This window comes from Alligator mississippiensis, chromosome 2 (assembly GCF_030867095.1).
Source record: "Alligator mississippiensis isolate rAllMis1 chromosome 2, rAllMis1, whole genome shotgun sequence".
NCBI lineage: Eukaryota > Metazoa > Chordata > Crocodylia > Alligatoridae > Alligator > Alligator mississippiensis.
Genome location: NC_081825.1, coordinates 162,129,931 through 162,157,781, shown reverse-complemented (window position 1 = coordinate 162,157,781; position 27,851 = coordinate 162,129,931). Strand labels below are relative to the sequence as shown.

Sequence of the window (27,851 nt, the reverse complement as noted above, 5' to 3'; positions counted from 1 at the left end):
CTTCAAAGCAATTAAAGTGGATTGTTTGCAGGTACATAGATGCGCTTAATGCTGTTTTCTTGGAGTGATGGCAAGAAACGTGATTTATAGTGTAGTGACATGTAAACTGGAATGTGTACTGTATTTACTCACGTACCCTACAACACAGCTTTCCCCCCAAAAATTAGCTCCCTTCTTCTCCCCCTTGGGGTGTGTGTCTTGAGCAGGAAAGCTGATTTTCTGTCTGGAGTGGAAGCGCTCCCTGCTTTGATTCCTTCTCCATAGTATAGCAATGCCATTACTATTCAGGCAGCTGAGGGCAGGGAGGGGGTCATTTGACTTTGTCTCATTGTTCTTCACTTCAGAGGTGTTATGAATAATTTTTTTAAATGGTTTTCATGTTCTATTAATCAAGTTCACATTTCTTAGGACAGTTTTGTTGTCTGCTGGTTGCTCTTGATCTATCTGCTCTTATTTCACAGCCTTGGAGACTGACTCTTTTCAGAATCATAGATCTAACCTTGGAGACCAGGCTTCAGCCGCAGAAAAGGGAGAATAAGTGAGTTGAAGATTAGGTTCTGTCCCTGCTTTAAGCAGGCATAAATCTGGAAAATCGATTGGTCTGCTTTGCCTTACCAAAAACAAGGCTGCGTCTTATTTTGGGGTTCGTGAGAGAGTATGGTATAGTGTGGAATAAAGACTTGTTTTGTCTTTATTGTGAGCAAGAAGGGGCAGAGGGTTCTTAACACTTCTGGAGCAAGTCTTTTGCTATATTGAAGCCTTCTACTTAATACTTAATAAAGATGTAAAGGAAGAAATATTTCTCTTCTTGAAACAATTGGAAGGTATTTCCAATTGAGAAGCAGGGCTGAAAAAGACGTTGAGAGCTTACCTAGCCTGTCCCCCTGCCTGATACAGGATCATCTCCATCCAAACCTCCATCAACCTCCATCCAAACCATCCATTGTCTAACCTCTTTGAAAAAATACAGTCAACCCTGACACAAAGCCTAAAACATAACACCCTAACCCGCCACAGCTAAAACAAGGGGGCCACAGCACCCACAGTCCTTTTGTTGTACAGGTTGTGTCGCTCATTTTCCATTTGTGTTTTTGATTATTCTTCCCAAGACATAGCACCTTGCATTTGTCAGTGTTGAACTTCATCCTGTTAGCTCCAGTCCAACTTTTCAATCTGTCAATATTCTTCTGAATTGCATTCCCATCCTCCAACATGTTCGCAGTCCTTCCCAGGTTTTTTTTCTTTTTGTCATCTACACCAGAGCTCAAGAAGCTCTCAATTCCAGCATCCAAATAATGAATACACATGTCCTACAGACCCTGTAGGACTCCTCACAAAATCTGCTGGCATTCTGACATAGATCCATTTATAATTACCCTTTGCTTGCAGCTATTGAGTCAGGTGCCTATCCATCTTAGCCCATATTTCTCCAATTTATTTTTGGAGAAATTCATGTGGGACCTTGTCAAAATCCTTGCTGAAGTTCAGATACAATACAGCCACAAGAGTGCCTTCATCTTCCCAAGTAGTTACTTTGACAAAGGAGGAGATCAAATTTGTTTGTTATATTTTGCTTCTAGCAAATCCATGCTGGCTGCTTGTGATGAGCCTTTCTATCTCTAGATTCTTGCAAATGGACTTCCTTAGAATATGCTCCAATGACTTTCTGGGTATTGAGTTGAGGCTAACTGGTCTATAGTTCTCTGGGTACTCCTTTTTGTGTTTTTTAAAGAGGGGTGCTACATTGGCCCCTTGCCCATCCTCTGGTACCTCACCATCTCCCACGACTTTGTGAATATCATTGCCAAGGGCTCCAAGATTTTCTGCTGCTAGTTCCTTCAGTACCCTGGAATGAGATGCATCAGGCCTTGCTGACTTGAATTCATTCAAACCCATCAAAAGCACTTGTGACGGTTTCTTTTGTTATCTCACGCCTCAGCTTCTCTCCTTCCTTATTCAAATAATCCATATTAGGCATATGATTGCCTTAGTCTTCATAAAAGAGAGAGGCTGCAAAGTGGCTTTTTTGTAGGTACACCTACTTTGCATCTTCTGTTAAGAGTTTTCCTTGGCTGTTTAATAAGGGATCCACAGCTTCTTTGGTCTTTTTGCCAATGTATTTATAGAACTTTTTTTCTTATTGCCCTTCACGTCCCTCACCAGACGCATCTCATTCTTTTTTTGCCTTCCTGATTTTGTCCCTGCAGGTTCTTGCTGTTTCCTGGTATGCTTCCTTGGTGACCCACCCATTTTTTCCATTGCCTGTATGCTTTCCTGAGGCATCCTAGAAGCTCCTTGTGCAGTCTTATTGGTGTTTTGTCATTCTTCTTGTGCTTCCATTATTTCAGAGCAGTTATTTGTTGGGCTTCCAGTCCTGTGCCCTTTAGAAGCTTGTAGCCCTCCTGGGCAGCTTTTATCCTTCAGTCTTCCAGTGGCACTAGGCCTACTAATCCTTGAGTCGATAGAAATCTGCCTTTTTGAAATCTAGCATCCTAATGTAGTTCTGCTGACCTCATGCTTTCCCCGTGTCATCTGGAATTTTGTTGTAGTGTGAGCACTTCCTTCTGTTCATCACCTTCAAAAGTTGTGTCCTCAGCTTGCTTTAACAGAAAGTTGTCCTACATACAGGCTAGGAACTGGCTCTACATTTTACATATGTTTGGCTATATTGTTCTTCCAGCAAATGTCTGTAAATTTGAAGCAGCACCAGCAGTTCCATATCATAGCTTCTGGGTCATTTGTCACTTCCTTTAAGTATTCCTCAGTAGTCTTCCTGTTTTGATGTGCTATCATAAATCCCTAACATTATATCTGTGCCGTATCTTTTACCTTTTATCTTCACCCAAATGCATTCTGATCTGCTATCTTCTTTCTTCTGAACCAGGCAATCACACATGCATGTTTTTTACATACAAGGCAATACCACCATCTTTTCTCCCAGCCCTGTCCTTCTGAAACGAAGTAGTAACCCTCCAATGTTGACATTCCAGCCATAAAAGCTATCCCACCAGCTCTCTAATAGCAATTAGACCATCTCTTCCTTTTGTTGTTTAACAATCTACAGCCTCCAGCTCCTCTTGTTTATGCCCCATACTTCTTGCCTTTTTTATATATAACCTTGGACATATTTTGTATTTTGACCTATGCCATTCCCTTATGTATCACTTGCTGCTGTCCTGTGGCTCTTTGGCCTTTTTCTGGAGTTGAGCTGCTTGGTTCTGTTTTTTCTTCTTTGGATTATTTGCTCTGTTGCCAGAAAGATCTTCACCATCTCCTATGGAACCTAGTTTAAAACCCTCTTTATCAAGTTGTCTAGGTAATGCCCCAAAATGCTCTTTCCAGTTCTGGTCAGGTAGATGCCATCTCTTGATCGGTAAGTGCATTAAAAGAGTGTTTCTGTTGAGTGCCAGTTTTCACGTCGGTGATGCTTGGTTGACAAAAGTAAATGAATAAACAAGGTGCTCCCTTCAGGGACTATCTAGAGACTACATTTTGAGTCTGATGCTTAACATTTAGCTGTGTGACTCCTATTTAGAAGTGATTCATAAAAATATAGGACCTTATTCACTGCTGAATTACTTGAGTATTGTGTTAGTGTGATTCTGTTTACTTCAGTTAGTTTCATTTAGACATCCAGAACAGCAGTGAACACTATTTCAGAGCCCATAATATGATCCCTTAATGCTGGATTAGCGGGAACATTTGTTTAATGGAATTACACTGTCATAATGTGGTGATGAATATGGCCCATAATCTTTAGTCTTTATGCTGATCTATGCCGAGTGTAACAACATCAGGAGAAAATTAATTCTCTTCCGGAAATTGAGTTGATACAAATATACTGAAGTAGCCCTAATTCTCTTCAGCTAGAGTAAAATGTTTAGAGCAAAACAAAAAGCATATATATTGCTTATATCATACCAAAACCATTTTTTGGGTGAAGATTAAGGGGTGAATATCACCATTAGCACAGAGGTGATTTTTGAATAGGATTTTAAAGGTATGGTATTAGCTCAAGCTAAATAATAGTATCTTAGCTTAAGACATGCTTTATTTATAGGGTTCAGTCCTAGGGGAAATGGTCACCTCAGTGTATTAAAGTATATTTTGCCATGTCTACATTATGTTTTAGATGTACATTAGAATGTGTTAAACTACGTGTTTTTTGGTAATGCTACACAATATTTACTTTTCTAAGAAATGGAGATGCAACGCTGTTATAAATGGAATGGGAAGTCCTGCTAGACAGTTTTTTCTATTTAGGTATCACTTAGACTACAGCAAAACTGGAGTAGGGAGTTGTTTTAATGGAGCTAAAGTCCAAATATGGGCTGGTTTCAACCTAGGCCAAGCCGCGGCTGCTGTAGCTGCAGTTGTTTCCCCCCTCCCGCTTTCAATGCCACTGCCACTGCTTTGCCCCACCGCCCAGCCTCTGTGCCATCAAAGTGTCCTTTCACTGTAATGCCCAAAAAGTACCCTGTCTCCATAAGCCAGATAAAAAGGTTATGTGGGCTGGATCAGGCTTCAGGAGGTATAAGTAGGGGCTGCTGCTTGGGAGTGTGCAAAAGCTGTTGTATTATAACTGTTATAGCTTCATGAAATTGGAGCAGCAAAAGTGAGCTAAATTGCCCCAACTTTGCTTCTGGATGAAGCAGTCTTAGAGTGTTCCGGCTATGTTTGTCTCATGACGGGCTCCTACACATATAGCTGTTACAACATTAGAGCTACTGTATGGTTGAGCAGTAGCTGCTAACAAGTGAGCCTTTGTCCACATACTAAGTGACACTTTAAAAAGGAAGCAACAAGAATAGCCTCTTGTCTCACAGGCTGTCAAATAATCAACACCAACATTTGATGCTGTCTACCATCTTTGGTTGGGCTGGAACTAGTTACTGAGAAATAAATAGTTTCATAACCTATTGTTGAGGCTTTATATTAGCCAGCTCTGGAATCTGTGCATGTTAAAATAGGTTTAACTAAACTACTTTTTTTTCCTCAAATTTAATCATCTTCCTATTGTGCTGAATGAAGAACAACCATTAAGGCTGGTAATACGGGATAAATTATACATCAGTAAAATGGTTTAGTGTATGTGGATTTTTTTTCTCTAGCCATTGGACGATCTTTGATATTTTCCATTGTTACAACATTTTTTTCCCCTGGCTTTGTTTTCTCCAAATATATTGTTCCCTTAAAGGAATTTAAACTGTGTAATTCTTTGTTCCAAAAGCTAATAAAAACAAAGCTCAACAGCATGCAGTTGCAGGATTATGGAAAAACTTGGGTGTGACACAAGCAGCAAAACAAACTTCACTCAGGCCAGGAAACTACAATCAAATTTTCCAGTTAGAACCCCACATGCCTACTGGATACAATGCCTGTTAGGTTTAACTTTTTTTTTTTTATTTAAGCACTGCATTTTTAGTAGTTTTTTGTTATCTTTTGCTGTAAGCTAGTGAGGATAATAAAGGGCAGAGACATTTGTGTTTAATCTTGAGGGAAACAAATAACTTTTCTAATATTGTGAAGAGACGCAAATTACTTTGTTCTCTGCAATCTGTTAGGCTTTATTTATATATGTTCCATTGGTCTGCCCAAAAGATACCTTAGGACAGCTATATCAACTTTCAAAACATACCTTCCCAAACAGACCTCTTAAGGAACAAAAACTGCTTGATTTACAAGATATGGTTTTTACAGAGAAATCTGAAAATGTAATAGTTTTCCCTTCAGGGTGGGTGGGTGGGGGTGTGTGCGCGTACGTGTGTGCATGCGTGCTCCCTTCATGGGGGGTGGGGGGTGTGTGCGCACATGGACTGCTCCAGAGGGGGTGTGGTTCCCCCCCCCCCCTTTTTTGGACTATCCTGAAGGAGCTGCAGCTAGGGACTTCTTTCAGTGCCTGAACCAGATAGGAATCCCTTCCCTCTAGCATCCCATTTGTTCTCCTTTGTGGTCACATCACATTCCCATCATCCTCATCCTGCACCTTGGTTGCCACTGATGCTCTGTCTGACTGACTCAGGGATGAAGAGCAACTTCAGAGCTCTCTCCGTGTACCTTTGGACCCACACACTGCTGCTATTGTCCTGGCTGCTCCTGTCCCACTCCAGCTTGGGCTGTTGGGAGGTTGCTCGGGGAGCTGGATTTGGCTGGGGGCGGCAGTGGGTGGGTTCCCTCTCCCCGAGCCTGTTCCTGGGCTGGCAGAAGATACCTGAAGCGACTCCTGAAGATACCTGAAGAGAGGATGAACCTACCTACTGCTGCTGTTGTGTTTGTAAATGTGTTTTGATGATTTGAGTATTTTTAATGTTCCAAGCATGTATTGCAAGGCTTCTGGTTGTTGAGATAAATGAGTAAAGGACTTGGAATTGAGGTTAGGGAACAGTTTATTGACTGTGTTCTGAGACTTGTAGGGCACTTTTACACATGCTCTGAGAGCTGCTCTAATTGAAGAGCTGCAGCATCTTGTGTGTCAGCGTCCCAGTGCTTCAAAATGGGGGCAGGGGTGCTTTAACTAAAGCTTGTCAAGTGAGCTTCATTCAAGTGTCCATGCATCCATTTTGCAGTATGGGGCACTAATGCACAAGACACAGGAAGCTGCTGGAGTGCAGAAATTACCATACTCCTGCAGACTCAATTGATCAAATCTTCTCCAGCATGCTGTAATTGCAGTGCATCAGATCAGCCTCCATGCTTGTGTATAGGCACCTATATTTTCTAGACTAGAAAACTTCTTCTGTCTTTAAGCAAACTGTTATGGGATTTTATATTGATATTTGTCTAGTGGGTTATGGAATAGAGAAAATCCCACACAACTTACTGATTCATTTGATACACTGGCAGGGGAAATTTTTAGCTACTTGCACAATTTCACAATGATTGCACGCTTAATTCATACAACACAATTTTATTTTAAAATTCTTTGCTACGCATATAACACTGCTTAGCTTTAAGAAATACCACAAACATTAAGAACACAATAACTACATATATCAGAAACAATGCTCCAAATGCACTTCCTTAAAACAATTACAACTAAAAGTTAAATTTGAATCAATACTATTATTTTCATGATATACTTACAATCCTAGAATTCCGAGAAACCAAATCCCCAGGTATAACTTCATTCTTTAGTTATGGTTTTAGGGTTGGTCTCAGCAGTGATAGGAATGAGTCCCCTTCCTTCAGTCCCCTTCGGGCGCTCCTAGGCTTCAGTGTGAACTAAGAAATTCGTGTTCACGGAGAGGGTGGTTCAGGTGATCAGTCTGATCTGGCCTACACTTGCGATTCTTCCTTCGTTGTTCTGCAAGTGAGGTTACCTCCAAATTGGGACAGTAGGTTACAGTTTTTATTGAGTGAGTTGCCATCTTGGGCCCCTCCTACCCAAACCTGTCACTACTCCCAAATTTGGGCTCGGATCTTTCTTAACGGATTTCTGCTGGGTTCAGTTTCTTTTGTTGACCATTTTAATTACTTTGGGGAACTTCCTATCTTTCTAGTCTTTTCAAAGGCTCCTAGGGTTTGATTTCTCGGAATGTGGAATGTTTGCTTAAGGGTCATTTTTAGGTTACCTTTGTTAAAGGCCTCTAAAGATAAAATTCAAGAGTTAAGACTTTGAGCAAAGTCAGGACCTTTCAAAACAATGGCCTAGATAAGAAGATGAATCTTGTCTTTTTCTAAACTGGCTAATGGGCAACTATTACAAACATTCAAACTACATTCAGTATGACAATATTGAGATTTTAAGTATACTAAAAGTACACAAATATTTTGAGCACATATTTTGAATGTCTTACTAATGTACACGTATGTATATTACGCACTTATGCAAGCCTTTACATGTATAGGGTAGAAGTCTCATGGCGTTTGGAAGATTACAGTGATTCACTGTCCTAATACTTTTTTGAAAATGCTAAAACACATAATGATGTTTTGTGTGGTTCAGTTTCCTCCTCGCGTGCTAAACTTTTGACATGTAAAGAACACAGGCAGTAATATAAAACTTTCTTGCATATAACTTTTAGGGTACCTTAGGACATGCCTAATTTTTATCTAAGTCTATTGTAGCTTTTCCTTTCTAGTATAAGTTGTAGCCTATATTTGTGCCATTAAAAAATTTATACCATGCAGTCCTATATTTTCCTCTGTATTCATAATTTTATAAATTGCTTTGTCTTTTGAAGTTGCGTATAACAAAAAAATTTTGTTCATATGTGATTTACAAAATGTGATGTGCTTTTTTTGCATTTGTCAGTTTACAAGTTGCTAACATCTGGCTTATTAGTTAAACAATGATTTGCTGTCAAAATTTGAATGGAAATATTTAAATGAATGACAGTGTGGTTGACTGTTACTTGGGCAGTAGGAGTGGAGCACATACCAGCTTCTAGAAATATAGAAAGGTTTTAGAAATACTCCCATTGTTGCTGCCTCAAAATAAGAAATTATATTCCTACTTCAGCCATTTCTAAAATCTAAAGATGTATCTCATGTGAAGTACAGAGATACCAGGCGGAAATGAAAATAGCCAAGGAATGCTTTTTAAGTGTCTTTGCCTTTTACCACACACAGGACACCCACAGTAAATGTCTCAGTGTCTACATGTGCTGGGTTATTAGGCTGGACTAAACTAAAACTCTGCAGCTTCTGGTGCCCTACTTGTAAATACAAATCCTGTCCTGCTGTGGAGTGTTTTACTCTGCAGCACTGCACATGTAGACACTGATGCAGCTGGCCGGGGTATGATGGCACATCAATGCGGGGGCTGCCTGCCAGCTAGCCCTGCACTGAACCACCTTCATGTTCCAGCGAGTCCCTGTGCAGCACATTGGTCCAGGTCAGAGCAGCTCTGGGCTATCAGGCTGATCTCCCAGGCTCCCTGCTACTTGGGACTGCTCTGACCTGGCTTGGTATGCTGTGGTCCTGATCCCACATGTAAATGCAGCACCTGGGAGCAATTAACTCGGGAACAAGGAACTCTGGCACAATAAGCACTGGAGTTTTTAAGATGCATGTGTAGACATGCTCACAAAGTCTTCCACTGGCTACTTGTATAAGGTATGTCACTGAGGTGATTGGAGTGAAATGCAGAAATAACTAAAGCTAGCTTTAAGTCACTTTGTTTCTCAGTAGGGAAAACTAGCTGCAGATCATGGCATTAGGATAATTTGTTACTGTATGGGTGTCAAACTTGCCCTGTATCACAGGCTGGGTCTGGACTGTGAGACTTCTCACAAGGCAAGTCAGGGGAGCAGTGGTGGTGGAAGCAGTGGCAGCAGGGCAAGTTGCAACTGTGGCATGGCTAGTGATGAAGGCCGTGGGACAGACAGCTGCAGGTTGAGTTGGGCTGTGTTGGTGGTGTGTCCCCCATTCTGGCAAAAGCCATTTCCAGTGGGGCCCTGGTACCCTGCCCCTTGTTAGCCATGCCTCCAAATTCCCTGGCCTACCAGTAGCATAGTGTGCCAGATGGAATGACTCCATAGTCCAAGTCTGGCCCCTGGGCCACATGTTTGACATCCTTGTGTTACTGGTACCTAAGCTTTTTACTTTACAATGCTACAGTGCATTTGCTGTGTATCTATTTGGCCTATGAGGATGACCAGAATGGAGGTGTCATCGTTTTCACATAGGGTTTCATAGTATTCTCTATCCTTGAATCCAGCGGAAGCTAAACTGTCATTTTTTGGATACAGATATTTAACAAACAACTTAGAAACTGGAGAGCTAAGTAAGGACAAAAATCTCTGAAGTCTAGTATTCCAACACAAAAGGTGGTGCCTGATATAATAGGTATATTTTCTTTATATATTTATTCATCTTTATATACCTTTATCTATATCTGTAGATTTTAAATTGTAGAAAAATTCTTTCTAAAGTGAGTTAATATGAATACTAAAGTATCCATTCATAAAACAGGTAGCAGGGCAGAATCAGGCAGCATTTTAAAGGTAATCTTTTTCACTGTGTTCAGTGAGTCAGATCTTGGGTAACTATGATAGAAATAAAATGCGAGGAGTGTAGATCCAGCCAACTAATTCAACAAAAATTACTCAACTTTGGTCCCATTCTATAGATTCCAAGTTAATGGTAACTTCTTGTGCCCTACTTGGCTGCTTTGTCAGTAATTGCTCATGAAAAGGACCATAAGCACTCACTGCTATGACAGGTGGGTAAGACATGACTACCATGTCAAAAATTTACCTGCATTATTGAGAAGCAGTGAAACAGCTCCTGGCATAATATACAGTCAAGCTGCTAAAAACTGTACAAGTCAAGTCGTGTCCCCCCTGTCCCCCCCTCCCCCCATTACCTTTGGAGTAGCATGGTGTTGAAGTGAGATGGTAAACTAACTACCTTCTTACTTTTGAGTAGGAAACTTATTTTCTCAGATTTATTCCAAGGCAAGACTGTTAATGTGTGTAAAAACACCCATCTAAGCCATTGTTCAAGTCAAGAATGAAATGCATTCACCTGAGCTGTGTGGGAACCTTGCAGAACATCTGCATGTACTAAACATGATTCTAATTAGTTTGATTTAATACAATAGAGGAAGCATTTGGGTGAACTGGGGGTCTCCCCCAGTTCACCCAGAATTTGGCAGAGGAAGGAGGACCTCCAAAGAAATGGAAGCAAAGTGACCATCATGGTTGACAGTGACAGCACTATTTTAGAGCAGTATTAAATTTACACTTAAAGGATAGGCCATCTGCCTTGTCAACTATTTGCATATTGAAAAGCTGAGATGGTCCAAAAAGGATGTTAGGGTGATGATTAGTAAGTATTTAAGAACCAGGATAATTGCACAAGCACTTAAATCAGTCTGTGTGTTTGGGTATCTGAAAACATCTCATTCATAATGAGTATGTTCAAGCGTTAAAGTGATTTAGCATAGCTACACATTAACTTCTTTTACTAACTTAGTCTCCCCCATATAACTAAAATGACACCCATCCATGCATCTGCAGTTTCATGTATTTTCATTCTTAATTAGTCAATGAAATTAATTGATTCTTTTGAAATACTTTTCAAAGTCTCATAATTGTTTTTTTTTTTTTTTTTTTTAATTTCAGTTATATGTATCTAGAGGGCTTTCTCAGGACATGACTGCTAACATGACTTTTTGCAGGCTGCCCATAATACATCTTTGCTGCGTGCTCTAGGATCGTAGTGCCTTTGGTGATGATAACATCAAATTACTGAGCAAGTACTTAACACCTGTATTGTAATGAATCAGCTGGCACTGATGCTGTTTCTGCGAGTGGCCCAACTGTTCCTTGAGAGAGCAGTCTTCTCTTATCTGGCCTCTCCCAAGTGTTTCAAGTAAATATTGATAATTTTTCTATACATCTGACTTCCCATTTCCATGAATAATGATTCCTTCTGGCTTCTAGCTGCTGTCACCTGCTCTCGGGTAGACTTGCCCTAAAAATGGATGGTAGTTTTGTATGTCTGTCGCAGTAAATATTTCTTAATTCTTTTCTTTTCTTTTTTGATCTTACACTTCTACATGAAATCTTGATATCTTCTTACATTTGCATAATGAAAGTTTCATGGAAAATTATGTTGTTTTGTCTTTTACTTTATTGTAGCTTACCTACACTGTTGCTATAAAACAACTGAGCCCGATTAGTAATACAGTTCCTCTGTTTTGTTCTGGGATTTTGATGTTAATGTAAGTGTACTAGTTAATACATTTTGATCTTAAGATGATGCATCTACACAAAGTGTAGCTGATTAGATAGCCTTTAATAATTGAAAATAAGTTTGTGATCAGCATTTTAAATTGCCAGATACCTGTAAGTATTTCCAGGCCATAAGTGGTTGGAACTAGCTTTCCTAAATAATGTATCCCCACAATATAGGGTTTTTTTTCTCTCTCTACCTTGTAGACCCTTTTACACAATGAAATTGACATTTCAGCTCTTGAAGTTGTCAGAACAGTGGCAGCCTTGGGGCTGCATGTTAACTGCTTGTGGGCCAGATGCAACCCATGAGCTGCTAGATGGGTAGCCATGACATAAGTCATAAGACCAGATAATGTTAATAAAAGAAAGTACTAAAGGATAAAACTGTTCCCCAAACAATGTCCCAGAGCTTAACTCTGCCTGTTAAAAGCTTATTAAAAATAAGGTCTTAATACACTTTCAAAAGGTGTCCTAGCTTAGGTTGTGATGGTCTGCATTTGGGGAGTGGGGGGATGGGATGGGCAGTTCCAAAGATTGTAAGTAGGGCCTGGCTTAAATTGTGGTTTCAGTTTTTTTGGGGGGAAAATCACAAAATTAAGCGACTTTCACAAAAAATGCTATTTAGGACAAAATGCCACCATATGGCTACTTGCTGAAGAATTCCTTAGTGAGTGGCCATATCATAGCATTTTGTTGCAACAACACTGCAAAGGAGGCAGGGGGAGGGGCGATTTTAAAGAGAGGAGCAGTGTGGCCAGCTGGCTGGGGGAGCAGTGGCAGTGGTAGGGTGGAGGAAAAGAATAATCTTCCTCTCCCTTCACTGCCAGGGTCCCCCTGAGTCCTGCCAACCTCCCATGAGGTAGAGATGGTAGCAGCCGCCACCTCCCCAGCATCATCTTTGCATGTCGGGGAGGCCCCCTGCTTTGTTCATCGGTGGCGGTGGTGGGGGGAACGATGCTGCTTGGCCTCTACCATCTGCAGGTGCGGATGGTGCGAGGGGGCTGGAGTCCCTGAAGTGGCAGTGGCGGCCAGTGGGAAGGGTCCAGCTCGCTGCCTGCCCAGTCTCTTCACAATGCACAGGTCGGGGGGTGACGTGAGCAGACTGGAGTCTCTGAGGCAGTGTCAGCTCAAGGTGGTGACCAGCAGGAAGGGGCTGGCTCACTAGACCAGGAAAGCAAAGGTACTGCTGAGCAGGACTCTCTATCACAACTCCCCCTCCCCCCCCCCCCCCGCCCTTGTCTCCTCTCCCATCCCTGGAGGGCAGCCAGGGGAAGGGATAGTGGGTCCCATGCCCTCTCTACCCTGTACTGGGTGTGGAGGCGAGGGGGAAGCCCCAGCTGCAGGGGTTGGAGGGGGATTCCTTCAGCACTTGCCCCTGCTTGGCAGAGGGGTGTGGGGGAGAGAGGCTCTGCTGGCGCCATGATCTGGGTGCAAAAATGGTGGCCCCTGCCATGATTGGGCCATGACTTGCAAGGTGGGCCCACAATTTAAACCAGGCCCTAATTGTAAGAGACTACTGAGAATGACCTCCCATGTGTTTTACACCAAACAGACGTGGCTCAGAGACAGCTTGCAAGGGGCTGCTCTTTGCAAGGTTTGCAGTGGACCATAAGAGAAGAAGCAGTCCCTTATGTATGTAGGGCCCAGGCCATTTAGGATGTCTGGAAAATTTACCCAAGCATTTGACTTAAGTCCCTAAACAAAGCAACATCCCCTGCTGTAACTTTAATATTGTGTAATTGCTCAAACAATTCTAAGCAGTTACTTAATGTGCTTAATTAGTAGGGAGAAAACTTTCAGGTTTTGTGTGTCCTACATACTAAAAGTGGTTCACACCTCTAGTTGTAGAGGTATTTTTAATTCCAATGAATACCTGCATATCTGTGTTGTATTCAGCTTTTCAATTATAATCATACTAAAACCCTACTTTGCCTTTTCCCAGTAGTTCTCAGTCTTTCAGTGTCTCATTTTTCCCCCTTCATTTTCTTCTGTTAGGACAAATGGATATGTTTGTTATAGGCTAATAGACAACCAGAAGTGTTTATTTTGATGTGCTCCTTCTAGATATCCTGTACCTTAAGAAACATCAGAAAAGATTATTCTCCATGGCAATGGAAGGGGAAGAGCAATGACTGCTGGATGAGGAGAGAGATCAAGGGAACGGTTTCAAAACATTGGGTCTCAAACATTTTTGTGTTCAGCTGCATACTGTAGGCAAGGCAGTTAATATATTGTGTATGTTTATCACTATTGAGAATAGCCTCAGGGCAGAGCTGACTGCACGCCTGAGAGGAAACGGTGGAAAATGGTATGACATACGTGACAATTCAGAGTTCTTCTAGCATTATTTATATTTTCAACTTCTTACATTACACCAGCTTTGTATTTGTTAGTGATGTTCTTTCCATATAGCATGCTTTTGGCAATCTCTACTATACGTGAAGTTTCACTGCGACTCACTTTTCTACCTACTCTAAGCAAGTAGACAAAACAATGGCTATTATATTATAGTCTTCTTGTTTTATAGAAACATCACTCTCTACTGTTTAGTGGTGTAATAATACTTGTATGTGTGAAAAGCTGGTAGGTATGTAATTCTAGATTTGCTGATTAAGTATTCAATGGTTGGCATGAAGAATGTGTTTGTTTATTGCCCAAAATGACAAAATAAAATGATATGGACCTAAATTTTTAGAAGGGATTAATAACGTTCTGTGATCAACATAAGATGCTTGAAAGGCCTTATTTTCAGAATGTCAGGCTTCTGCACAGTGTTTTTTGGCATCTGAAATTGTTACTTGATTTTGAAAAGTAAGCCAGTGATACTTACCCTGAAGAGCTTTCACAATCTAGAGAAGAAGACATCTCATTTAGCTATGAAAACAAAATTTACGAATAAATAGAACTTCAAGGTAGACTGTAGTTGCTATGGAATGAAGTGTCATCTAGTTTTGCTTGGTATGAAACTACTAACTGGCTTCCTTTTAGGTTTTTCTAAGATCTTATCACCTATGATGCAGTCAAGAACGAATTGTGGTGAAGTTGAAGTGCTGATGTTCAGAATTTGTCTTGAAAAATACTCTATATTCTGCCTGCCTTTCTGAGTCAGGAGATATGAAAGCTTCTTTTGCTGTCAAGAATAAATATATCTTTCTTTTTCCATACTCTTCTTTTGTTTCTGGTATGGGAGAGTTGTTATTCAAGCCCAGAGATTTTGAGACAGGGTGCCATGCCACCCTGTTTGCTGTGATGTTCTCTTGAGGATGCCATGCAAAATTGCACATGATTCACAAGATAAATCTGGAGACTTCAAGTAGAAATCCGTGGTATAAAAAATATTCTGACCTGTTGTGGCATCTCTGAGTGCATTGCAACAGAAGAATTTTGCTACTATTTTTCCAGAAAAAAAACAGAAAAAAATTAAGTGACAGTTGAGAGGTGGCATTTTTCAAAGGGTGCCTCGACTTCAAAAAAGTTGAGAACCACTGTTATAGCCATTGAATCTTTTGTGTATAACCTAAATATCTGAAAAGCAAACAGAATTCTTACCTAGTAATGTATATGAATTAATGGTACTCTAACCAGGAATCACGATTCTTTTAGGCCCCCTGTACATGTTACAGGCATTTTGAAATTTGCTGGTTAATGGCACAGTTAACTGAAATCAGCTACATGTGCAAAGTTCCTATCATGCTATAAAAAAAGTCTAACCAGCTAATAAGTCAGTACACATTCTTCAGGTACGACTTTATAACTGGTTCATAACCAAATTTGCACATTACTGGATCTCCATTGGGTTCCCAGCCACAGGGGTTCACCATGCCCAGTTGGAATCATAGAATCAGAAAATCATGGTTGGAAGGGACCTTAGGAAGTCATTTACTCCAACCACCTCCTCAAACCAGGGTCATCCCCAACTAGATCACTGGGCTTTTTCAAGCCAGGTCTTAAAAACATCCAAGGATGGAGATTCTACCACTTCTCTAGGTAACTTGTTACAGTGCTTTACCACTGTCATAGTGAGAATATTTTTCCTAATATCCAACCTAAACCTCCCTTGCTGCAACTTTAGACCATTGTTCCTTGTTCTGACATCTGTCACCACTTAGAACAGTACAGTTCCATCCTCTTTGGAACCACCCTTCAGGGAGTTAAAGGCTGCTATCAAATCCCCTTAGTCTTCTCTTCTCCAAACTAAATAAACCCAGTTCCCTTGGCCTCTCCTCCTAAGTCACATGCCCAGCCATTTTTGTAGCTCTCCACTGTACTTTCTCCATCTTGCCCACATCCTTTTTATAGTGGGGGGCCCAAAACTGGACACAGTACTCCATATGTGGCCTCACCAGTGCAGAATAGAGGGGAATAATTACTTCCCTCGATCTGCTGGCACCACTCCTAATGCAGCCCAGTATGCTGTTAGCTTTCTTGGCAACAAGGGTACACTGCTGACTTGTTAAGAAGGCTAATAACACACTGGGTCCTGCAACTAAAGGGACTCTCAGCTCTGGCAGCTGTGAGCTCTGGGCCTCACCAGTGCCCCATAGCTGCCAAGATCCAGAGTCCCACAGCTGCTAATTCTGGGTCCTGGCTGTGTACCTCCTGGCTGCAATCTCCCACCCCTGGGGCTGTGTGGAACCCCTGGGGCTAGGAGATCATGACTGCCACAGTGTCTCAGTCTTAGGAGGGTATGAAACTGCAGCAGCTGCACTTCCTAGCTCTGGGGATGCATAGGGTACCTTCATGACTGGGAGTTCCTCAGCTGAGGGGCCTCCCAGCCTTGGGAGCTTGCTTTTTGCTGGTGCAGGGGGAGCCCAGGATTATGTGGCATGGCAGTGGGCTTGATTGTATGGAGCATGCTTTAGATCCCATTGCCCCTTTATCTGCATGTGTAGAGTGCCTTCACTGACACTGGGTCTGGGTCAGTGTGTACACGTATGCTTATAGTGCTGAAGATCCCCACCTAGGACAGGATTTCAGGTTTTGTAGCTTATTGCCCTTTGAAAAAGTGCTAGTGTGTGGGTTCCCCTTCCTCAAATAATGGTCATTATCAAATTAACTTGTTAGCTTTCTTATTTATTTAAAATGTTTGAAGTGTGTTCTAAAAATTTCTGTTTTGAAGTGAAAACCAGAGACGTGTTTTAAAAACTAAAATTAGAACAACTTAAAAAGTGTTTATTTATAAAGGGATAGCTGTATCTCTGTCACCTTTTATTTGGTATACTTATTTGCACACCTTATTATTTTATGATGTGTCTTCTGAACTTGTCCAAATTTGTTGGAAAAGTTGTTGGTCATGCAGTTGGCTGTGTTACAGGTAACACAACATTCACTTGACTGTCTGGCACAGATTTTTTTCCTTGACCCATAGTTTGGAAGCTGAAGATGTTTAGTGAGATTAGGACAAGATCTTGTTGTTAAAGTATTGGGTTATGCAAGACACCTAAATCCACCACAGACTTTCATAGATTTCTAGAGGTGGAAGGGACCTGGTAGATCTTTGGGTCTGACACCACCTTGCTCTGGGCAGGAAAAAGGGCTGGGGTTAAGTAACCTCAGCCAGATGCCTGTCTAATCTCCTCTTGAACACCTCCAGGGTAGGGGAAAGCACCACTTCCCTTGGAAGCCCATTTCATATTCTGGCAACCCTTACTGTAAAGAATTTCTTCCTTATGTCCAATCTAAATCTATTCTCCTTCAGTTTGTGGCCAATATTTCTGGTAACACCAAGGGGCACCCTGGTAAACAGAGTGTCCCCTATTCCCTGCTGACTCCCCGATGAGTTTATAGGGAGACACAAGATCACCTCTCAGCCTTCTTTTGTGGAGGCTGAAGAGATTCAGATCCCTCAATCTGTCTTCATACGCCTTCAGGCCCTCAACCATATGTGTAGCCCTCTTCTGAACCCTCTCAAGGTTCTCACATCCCTCTTGAAGTACAGTGCCCAAAACTCGCAGTACTCCATCTGCAGCCTCACCAGTGCCACATAGAGGGGAATTATCACTTCCCTAGACCTGCTTGTGATGATGCTCCTACTGATGCAAGAAAGAGTGCGGTTAGCTTTGCTTATTGCCTCGTCACACTGGTGACTCGTTCATTTTTGCGTCAACCAGGACTTGGATATCTCTTTGCACTGTTGTGGTACTCAGAATGGTGCCCCCCAGTCTGTAGGTGTGTTGGAGATTTTCTCCCCAGGTGCAGTACCTTGCATTTATCCTTGTTGAATTGCATCCTATTTTGATCTGCCCACTTCCCCAGTTTGTCCAAATCTGCCTGAATTTGCTCCCTGCCCTCCAGTGTGTTTATGTCCCATAGTTTAGTGTCATCTGTGAATTTGGACAAGGTGTTTTCAACACCTTCATCCAAATTGCTGATGAAGATATTAAACAGTGATGGTCCAAGGACAGAGCCTTGCGGATACCATTGCCCACATCCCTCCAGGGAGAAACTGACCCATCTACCACCACTCTCTGGGTGTGTCCCATAAGCCAGTTTTTCACCCACCTTATTGTGAAAAAATCCACATCGCAGCTACTCAGTTTGCTTATAAGAATCGGGTGCGACACTGTGCCAAAAGCCTTTCTAAAGTCCAGTAAATAATATCTACTTCCTCCCCTGCATCTAAGCACTTTGTGACCTAGTCACGAAAAGAGACTAGGCTAGTCAGGCAGGATCTGCCTGCTATAAACCCATGCTGGTTGCCCCTTACCACTGTGTTACCCAGTGGCCCCCTGCAAATGTGATTCTTTATGATTTTTTCTAAGGTCTTGCTGAGAATAGAGGTGGGGCTAACTGGCCTACAATTACCTGGGTCCTCCTTCTGCCTCTTCTTGAGGATAGGGACCACATTGGCCCTTTTCCAGTCCTCTGGGACCTGTCCCAAGTGCCACGAGCACTCAAACAGTTGCGCTAGTGGTTCTGCTATGTCCTATTCCTTTAGTACCATTGGGTGAAGATTGTCGGGGCCTTCTGACTTAAATACATCCAACCCTTCCAAGTGCCCCTTCACTAGGTCAGTGCTAACCATTGGTGGATTGGTATTACTCTCACTCCAGACTAAAGACTTATTGGGAGGTGCATTTGTATCCATGTCCAGGAAAACAGAAGCAAAGAAACTATTTAAGAGTTCCGCTTTTTCCATCCTATCAGTTACAAGTTGCTCTAGTCCATTCTGTAGTGGCCCTATGTTACCCTGCACCTTATTCCTGCTCCCTGTGTATTTAAAGAAGGACTTCTTGTTATCCTTAATCTTTGTTGCCAACTTGAGTTCTGTATCTGCTTTAGCCTTTCTCACTGCTTCCCTGTAAGCGTGAGGTATACTCCTTCTTGGTGGCTGCCCCCTGCCTCCACAGCCTGTAGGCCTTTTTTCCTCTGACGGCTCTCCTGGATTTCCCAGCTCGGCCAAGAAGGTTTTTTGGCTCTTTTGTCTCCCTTTGCGTGTACTGGGATGGTATCCCTCAGTGCCTGTAGGATCAGTCCCTTGAGGAGCTCCCACCCTTCTTAGACTCCCATCTCACAGATGTAATTATACCTCAGTCCCACTCTAACCAATCTCTTGAGCTCATTGAAGTTGGCCTTCCAGAAGTCTAGCACTACTGCCCTACTATTTGTCTTTCCTACCTTACACTGGATAGTGAATCCTATCAACTGGTGGTCACTATCCCCTAGGTTATGTTGTACCTGTAGCTCCCCCACCAAGTCCTCCCCTGAGGCCAACACCAAGTCAAGTAAAGCATCTTCTATGCCCTTGGTTAGATGAAATATTTTTTTAAAACATATAAAGCTGTTTCTAAATAAAAAATGTATAATGAAAGTTCAGGGGTGCTCATCAGTGGGACTGCATACCTCCTGTGTTAGATGCAGGTCCTGTATGCAGGTTAAGAACCTACATGACTGGGCAGACCTGGCTGACTGCTTCTCCCAGCAGATGTTTTGGTATTTAGGTCACCCATGACAGCTAGGTGTTTTGAGCATGCTGCCTTTGAGAGCTGTTTTGAGAATTCTAGGTCTAAGTCCTCCGCCTGGTGTGGGGGTCTGTAGTAGACCCCCACTACCAAGTCCCTTTCACCCCTACCCCCTTGTAATCTGACCCATAGGGCTTCAATTTGCCCGTCTTCTCTCCCCATCTTTATTACAGAGGATGTATAATGCTCCCTAACATATAGAGCAATGCCCTCCTTCCCTTTTTCTCCAATCTATCCTGCCTGTATAGCCTGTAGCCTTCAATGCCCACTGCCCAGTCATAGGTAGGGTCCCACCAGGTTTCAATTAGACCAACCAGGTCGAGATCTTTGTCTGCAAGCAGGAGTCAAGTTCCTCCTGCTTGTTTCCCATACTTCTGAATTAGTATAGAGACACCTAAGCCCCCCGATGGGTGCCCTTAGTATTCACCTATCCTGATTTGTAGTGGGCCCCTTAGTACTTACCTGATCATTTCCAGCATGCAGTTCATGGCTTGTCCTACCCGATCTTGTCCTGAAATCGGCATCCCCGTCCCATGATGAAGCTAACTTAAAGCTCTATATAGGAGGTTTGCCAACCAGTAAGAGAACAGACTCTTACCTTTTGGAGAGAGATGTAGGCTGTCCCATCCCACCAAGGTCTTATCCTGGAAGTAAGAATCATGGTTTAGAAAGCCAAACCCCACATGGTGGTGCCAGCTGCGAAGCAGTGATTTGACCTCCTCAGTGCAGTTGCTGTGGTGCTACTTGTGCCCCCGACCAGCTAAGCCTGTCTCCCAGAGCCATGTAGTCATGACCCATCCCAGACTATGGGCCGCATCATTCGTTTCAACATGGATGAAGACCATGGGGTAGTAGTCAGTGGGCCTGATTAGGTCTGGAAGCCTTGCTTTGACATCCCAAATCATAGCTTCGGGCAGGTAGCATACCTCCCGTACTGTAGGATCTGGGCGGCAGATGGCTCCCTCCGTTCCTCGTAGGAGGGAGTCACCCACCATGATTACTTGACATCTTCTCTGGCTGCCCATTTGCCTCTTAGCCTGTCTGGTGGTGGCTGTAGGCATGGCCTCCATTGCTGTACTTGCTCCCAGTGATGCTAGGGCATAATACATGCTTCCCAGCTGCACTGGGGGAGTTGTACCAGTAGTGCGACGTTTGGATCTGGAGGTGACTGTCTTCCATCCTTCTGCATTGACTGCCACCTGTGACGCCTTCCCTCCAGGTGTGTGATCTTGCAGAGAATGGAAGTACATGTCAGTCTCTTCCTCAGTTGCCCTGATCCCCCACAACCTGCTGACCTCTGCCTGGAGTTCCCTCAACTGCCTCTCCAGGACCTCAAGCTGGGCATGCATGGGACAGGTGAGGGGACTCCTGGTTTGCCCAGAGCCCCTGCCAGGCAGCTGCCACAGACAGGGGACTGGGGTGTTGCCAACTGCTTCAAAGGCCCCATCTGGGTGCTAGCCCCACAGGAGCTCTGAGCTGGAAGCAACACCAAGGCTGGGTCCCTGACTGCACTGTGTCACCACCCCCATTGCTGCCCCCCTCCTCATTCACTTACCTGCAGTCTCTGTCAGGAGTCCTTCATGGCAGGGGCTCCCGATGCGTGGAGTCTCAGGCCCCCCTGATTTCCCCCCTGCACCCACTCCCTCGCAAACTCTGGCACGGGACTTTGAGTGACTTTGGACAAGATGCCTGGGCCTCAGTCCTGCAGTTGAAAGTTCATTATGAGCAGGGGTCTCTAGATAGATGCTACCATACGAGTGGGCCACTCATATGGTTTAGGGCCTGCAGACCAAGCCCTACGAGGAGAGACTAGAGAAACTGGATCTTTTCAGCCTCCGCAAGAGAAGGTTGAGAGGCGACCTTGTGGCTGCCTATAAGTTCATCACGGGGGCACAGAAGGGAATTGGAGAGTATTTATTCACCAAGGCGCCCCTGGGGGTTACAAGAAATAATGGCCACAAGCTAGCAGAGAGCAGATTTAGATTGGACATTAGGAAGAACTTCTTCACAGTTCGAGTGGCCAGGGTCTGGAACGGGCTCCCAAAGGAGGTGGTGCTCTCCCCTACCCTGGGGGTCTTCAAGAGGAGGTTGGATGAGCATCTAGCTGGGGTCATCTAGACCCAGCACTCTTTCCTGCCTATGCAGGGGGTCGGACTCGATGATCTATTGAGGTCCCTTCCGACCCTAACATCTATGAATGAATCTATGAATCAGTTCAAAATTGCAAGTTAATATCAAAGACATTTTCAGTATATCATAATATTGATGTGATAGTTTTGTGTACATGCAGTTGCCATAGGAAAACTATATGAACTTAAAATGTATAGTAAAATAATATCCTTTAAAAAAAATCAGAGATACATTACATTTCTAATCTGTAAAATTAAAGATTAAATCTCAACATGGAGAGAAGTGAATTACAAGGAATTCATAGGAAAGATTATTTTTTGTATACAAAAAACATTCTGGGAATATTATTACTGTATAATAATTTATACTAGTGTAAAAGTTTAAACAAATAATGAATAAAGATTAAATTTTTCTTTGGCTCATTTCTATAGTGTGTATGGTCGGCACAACTGGAATTATGCCGATTTTGTTGTTGTTGTTTTTGTTTTTTCTCTTTATTTATTTACTTGCTTTGTCAAGTTTGTTTAATAAGAGACAAGCAAACGACAGCATGTCTGGCCTTTAGAGTGGCCATGTTTTCAGTAAAATAAACGTTACAGGAACAATGAGATGGTGGTTGATGTTTTCCTTCATCTGCTTCAGTGGCCTCCAGAGAGTTGAGAGCACAAGGCAGGGAGAATAGGCAGTTAAAGGCAAGCACCTGGGGATTGTCTTGTGTCTTCTGGTCTCATGAGGATGACTCTTTCAGACTGAGGCAGAGCATTGAATTCTCTTTGTCTCATTGTTTCTTGTTTACCTGGTGCATTTGTTCAATTGCCAATCCTTTATTATTTAAAGTCTGAATGTATTACTTCTCATCGTGAGCCTTTTTAAATGCCTATAAAAATCAATGAGCTGATTTAAAGGTAGAATACTAAAAAAGAAAAAAATCTGATGGTGATGGGACAATGGCAGAAAGGGACTGAAGTCTTAAACACAAATTTCACTTAGAAGCACATTGTTAGTGTGGCACTGTGTACGTATGTAGTGTTCACCCATGATAATGAGATTTGTCACTAACTAAGCATAATGGCATATTCCATAATTAACAGGGGCTAAGTATGGACAGTCAAAAAGCCCGAGGCTGAATTGATTCAGTCTTTGCAGGTTAGTTTAAGCTGCAAAGATTGAACTAATAAGCAAATGAACAGACATTCAGCTTTGATTCAGGAAATGTAGCCACGTACCTGCAGTGGCTCAAGCCAAAAACCCTGGGACACTAAAGCATGGCTTTCTGGCACATAGCCAGCATGGGTTGTGTATTTGCTTCCTTTTCCTGCTGCACCTGAGGTCTCTGGGATTTGTAGTCCTCAATCATAGCAGCAGGACTCTGTAGAGTTGCTCATTATACCCTCTTCCTGTTTCCAGGTGCCTCTGGGATTTGTCCACAGTTGCAACCAGCACTAAGTAAGCAGGGCAGAGCAGAGCAGCTTTGTACTTTGGGGGAAGGGAAGTTTTAACCCCGCTTCCTGGCCCCATACCCCAGCAGGAGTTTGCATCAGTGAGCCAGCCCTTGCTGCTCCAGTTAGGGAACAGAGGGGTGGGTTCAGCCCTGCTGTCTGGAGCAGAAACCACAGCCCAGCCTAGGGCAGCAAAATGCTGGGGTGATGGGGGACTTTGATTTAACTTAAGGACAGGGTCTGGGACAAAAGTTTCATAAACCAGTTTGACCTAAACCAGTTAAGTCTGATACTACTTTCAACCAGGTTTACCTTAAACTAGTTTCAGTCATTTTGAAACTGATTTATGTGCACTAAACTTTTTTTTCTGTTGTAGGTTTAAACTTGTTTCTGAGGACAAACTGGTTTATGTGCAACTCCTGTCCTAGCCAGGGTGATTACATTCTATCCCAGTTTCTCCCTGCCAGTCCAGGCTTATCTCTATCTTTCCAACAGTGTTTGTTGTACCTTTATTTAGTACTTCCACATATGATTTGTGAACCATTCTTGGTCTGGAGAATTCTGAGTGGTTGGATGGTGCTGGTTCCAATTCCTTCTACTTGTCAGATTGCAGGAAGAGACTACTAGAATACAGGAAATGCATGGGTACTATTTTGTCATGCAAACCATTGTTGTAGAAGCCAAAGTAGTAATGCTTCCTTACCCATCAGAGAAAAAGCAGTTCATAAAGAAAGAGAAATCCCAATTCTAATTCTTCTTTTTTTTTTTTTTTTTAAACAAAGCAAAATGTTGTAATTAATTAATTCCTCATAATCTGCAACTGTTTGCAGCTAAAATATTCTTTCAGGCTGTTTGTACTGTTGGATACAAGAGTAGGCTCTTAATTATTATTTTTTTAAAATTTTATATATATAAATAAAATATGTTTTTTTTTAATTCAGTTACTGTTGTAAGTGATAAGATTTGCAGTCAAGTACAAATATTCTGAAGTACATTTCAGTGTTCAGATAGAGAAGTTACTGTATAAAATGTTTGCCACTGCTCTCTATTGGTGATTTCAATAATTACATGTGTGAACCGACTTCCATATGAAAATTATGTATGCCTGCATGTACAAGCCAGCACTTTGTTTCCATAAACATAATATTAAAACTCTCATAATAGAAGTTGCTGTTAATACTGTGTTCAGTTGCTCATGTTTTCACTAATTAATCATTAATCACCTGCAGCTGGAACAGTACCTTTTTAATTAGTGGCTGATGTTTATTAAAAATCTGCTTTCAGAGCACTTAAAATGCTGAGCCACAAAAAGACTTTTTACTGTATTTTCTAAACACCATCAGATATAATCTTTTCCTTTTAATTTATTCTTCATGTTTATAGATACAAAAATTATCACTGCCACTTTTTTGCATAAGAGTGCAAATAGCTCATAAATATACTGTGTAAATTCTGATCCTGTGATACCTTAGGGGAAAAACTCACAACTATTTTGTTAGAAATGAATGTAGGCTGCTTAATGGTATATCCACTATCTAACAAAACTGGATAAACCTGAGTAGATCCACATTCAAATAATGTTGCAGTCTTTCTACTTCTGCCCCAAAAGTATTTGAGGCTAGGCTATTGTTCTATTTGTCGTTGTGGTTTATTCTGGGGTAAAGATAGAGCTTAATAAATATGCATTCTCATCTCATCCCTTCTTCTTGTCCCCCAATCCTTAGCTATTTTTGTTCTTGTGTAGAATTGATAGTTAGTCTATAATTGAGGATGTCTTGCTCTTAAGTAGTTGGGACTGTCCATGGGGATTTTAACATAGCTTCTGGCCTTCTGATTTTGGGATGGTTCTGGGGGAAGTTTAACCAATGTGAAGATATAAAGGAAAATAGGCTTCCTGCCCAAATGTAAATTTCTGCCCAAACTGTATAGGAAACCTTGAAACTGTAAACTGGGAAACAATCCTGAAGATGAAAACATCAGATTGCTCTCTTTTTTTTTTTACTGCAGTTCCTGGGCTACATTTTTCAAGAGAATGCTGAGAGGGGGCAGGGACTGTATGGTCTTCCTGCCTTCCTACGTTTCTTTTTTCTCAGAAAAATCCCCACAATTTTAGGTCTGGGGTGTGCACCAGAGACTCATCTCACTAACTTTTCCCAGAACACCTAGTTCCATTTTGTGAACAGAGACATGATGGTAAACTAATATCATTTAGATTTGTGAGATTAAGCAGGAAAAAAAAATTAAGCCCTGCCCCCAAATGCAAATTAGCTCATATAATAACAAAAGATTTTATGAGATTAAGAGGGAAACCAGGAATCTCATCTGGGTTACTTAGAGGACTGAAATTTGTTTAGTAATGCTGAATTGAACAGGAACAAGAATGGATTAGCAAGGTTAGTCCTGTGTTGATCATTAAAACTATATTATATTATCAGTAGGAGTGGGTGAGTGGGGCACAGGGCTGTTTTAGGGTGTGCTGGTTTAGAGAATGCTGCTACTCCCACCAGCTGTGCTGCTGGAGCATCAGGAACAGCAGCTTGTGTGCCAAAATTCATAGTTACATGTATGTGTATCTGTATTTTAATGACGTTGTTGCATAGTGCAGAAATTGTTTCATAGGGGAATAAAGGAGGAGAGTGATCTGTGGTATACACGGCTTCCTTGCTTTTGTTGAGTGTGAGAGATGATGGCTGATAGGCATGAAAAAACTCTGACAGGCTCTAATCTAATCCATCCACCTTCAGAGAGATTCATGACTCCATAAGATAATAAATTTATCAACACATTTCATAACGTTTTTATTGGGTTTTGATATCGCCCTTATTGCTTCCCTTTTCTTTAACTTCCTTGAAAGTCAAGCAAAAGCTAATTTTATATTGAACCAGGTTCTGAAGAGTTTTTGTGTGCATGTGATGTGTGATTTTTTTTTTTTTTAAATCTGTCCCCTCATAAGAGGAACATTTTTTTTGGTATGTTGACTTTTAAATATAAGAAAAGTTAACATACAGAGGTGTCCTGAGGTGCTTTCTTTAGGTCTCCTATAGACATGCAGTTTCTCCCAGGAGAAACCATGTGTGTACAGATGTTCGGAGTTTTTCTCCCAGGGTAAAAATGGCTACTCTAGAAGAAAAATAACTTGGGAACAACCAGGATTAAATCACTCCCAGGAGAGTTTGTCATGGGAGAGGGAATATCTGTACATGCCATAGCTTCTCTCAGAAGACCGGATAGTCTTCCTGCATAGTTTCTCCCCACCAGGGAGACTGTGTCCCTTGCTGGACCCTGCTGCTCCAGCAGGGAGCAGAACATTCCTTCACAATTCCCAGTTTGTGCTGCAGAGAAGCAAAGGCTGACTATGGGCAGTCTGGGTCATCCAGTCAGGCCTGCCCTATGTACTGCTGCCATCTGCTGCCAGGCAGACTAAAGAAGCCTGCAGAGCATGTTTACATATGTGTACAGGGAACCCCTCTATGCCCTGCCCAGCTGCACAGTGTCAGTACTACAAGCTCTCCACTCTTCAGGACTTCAGTATTTGATTGTCTGTACAAATTTCTCTATAAAAGAACAGTCCTGAGAGAATTCTCCCAGATTATTTGAGTGTCTGTATGCAGCTGTAGGGTTTGATTTTTTTTTTTAATTTTTATTTTATTTATTTATTTATTTATTTTTGTGGTATGTTGAAGGCCTCCAATTAAATACTTACCAGAAAGGCAATAGTGTCCCTTTGGCAATGGCTTGATTTTACTGTACTCTGTGGCTGACCAGCTTGAATCAGCCCTTAAGCTTCCATTCATTCTTCAGTCTCAGCTTCTTTATAATCTGACCTGCCCACAGCTGTGTCCAGGATCGGTATAATTACCTTACACCTGGCAAGGCAGGCGCTAATGCTGCTCTAATTTAGCTGCTGTGGAAAGGGGGTTAAGCTGGAATAATGCTGTGACCTCATCCTGGAAGCAGGCAGAATCACCCTTGAAGCTTACAGCTCTAACAGGCTGTAGGACAGTATGTGAGAGAGAGTCTACCGAGTTGAGCTGTAAAATCTCTGTAATGATAACACACAGATGACTGCCCTACAGGTTGATGCCAGGATAATTTTTTTTACCTTCTACCTAATAACATCCTTCTCTTCCCCTCACCAAAAGAGCTTTCCTGTGACTTGCACTGCTATGTTTGACTGAGGCATCCTATGTTTATAGGATAGTGCATGCTTCCTATGTAAATAACTGTGTTCAAATATTAATATAAAAGATAGAAGAATTTTTTCCCCAGGTACTCCACTAGTAATTAAAGAAAAGGGGATAACTGTAAAGTTTTGCATTTTTATTTAGAGCTAGTTTTTCAGGCGCATGGGTATTAAATAACCTGAGGTGTATTGTAGTGTGCATTAAGCTCCTTCAGTATAAAGGAGCATTATGTCTTTGTCCTAGGCAGCTGCAGTGTCAATCCTTTTTCCTTCCTTCACTTCCATGCTATTCTTAACATTCCCAAATTAAGTACTAATTTTTAAACATGTTAAAAGTGGCAAGGAAAACTAACTTTTTTTTTTTTAAATGTGTGAATAATAGGTCTTGTGCATACATGGCTTTTGAACATCTGTCTTTAATTTGCTATCCATGATATAGCCAGAAGCCATAGAA

The 27,851-nt window shown here is 42.0% G+C and overlaps 1 protein-coding gene across 1 annotated transcript in view; it reads left to right on the top strand.

The window, feature by feature from the left end:
• Nucleotides 1-27,851, top strand: part of PPP3CA (protein phosphatase 3 catalytic subunit alpha) — a 371,469-nt gene that overhangs the window by 115,002 nt on the left and 228,616 nt on the right. The window lies entirely within an intron of this gene.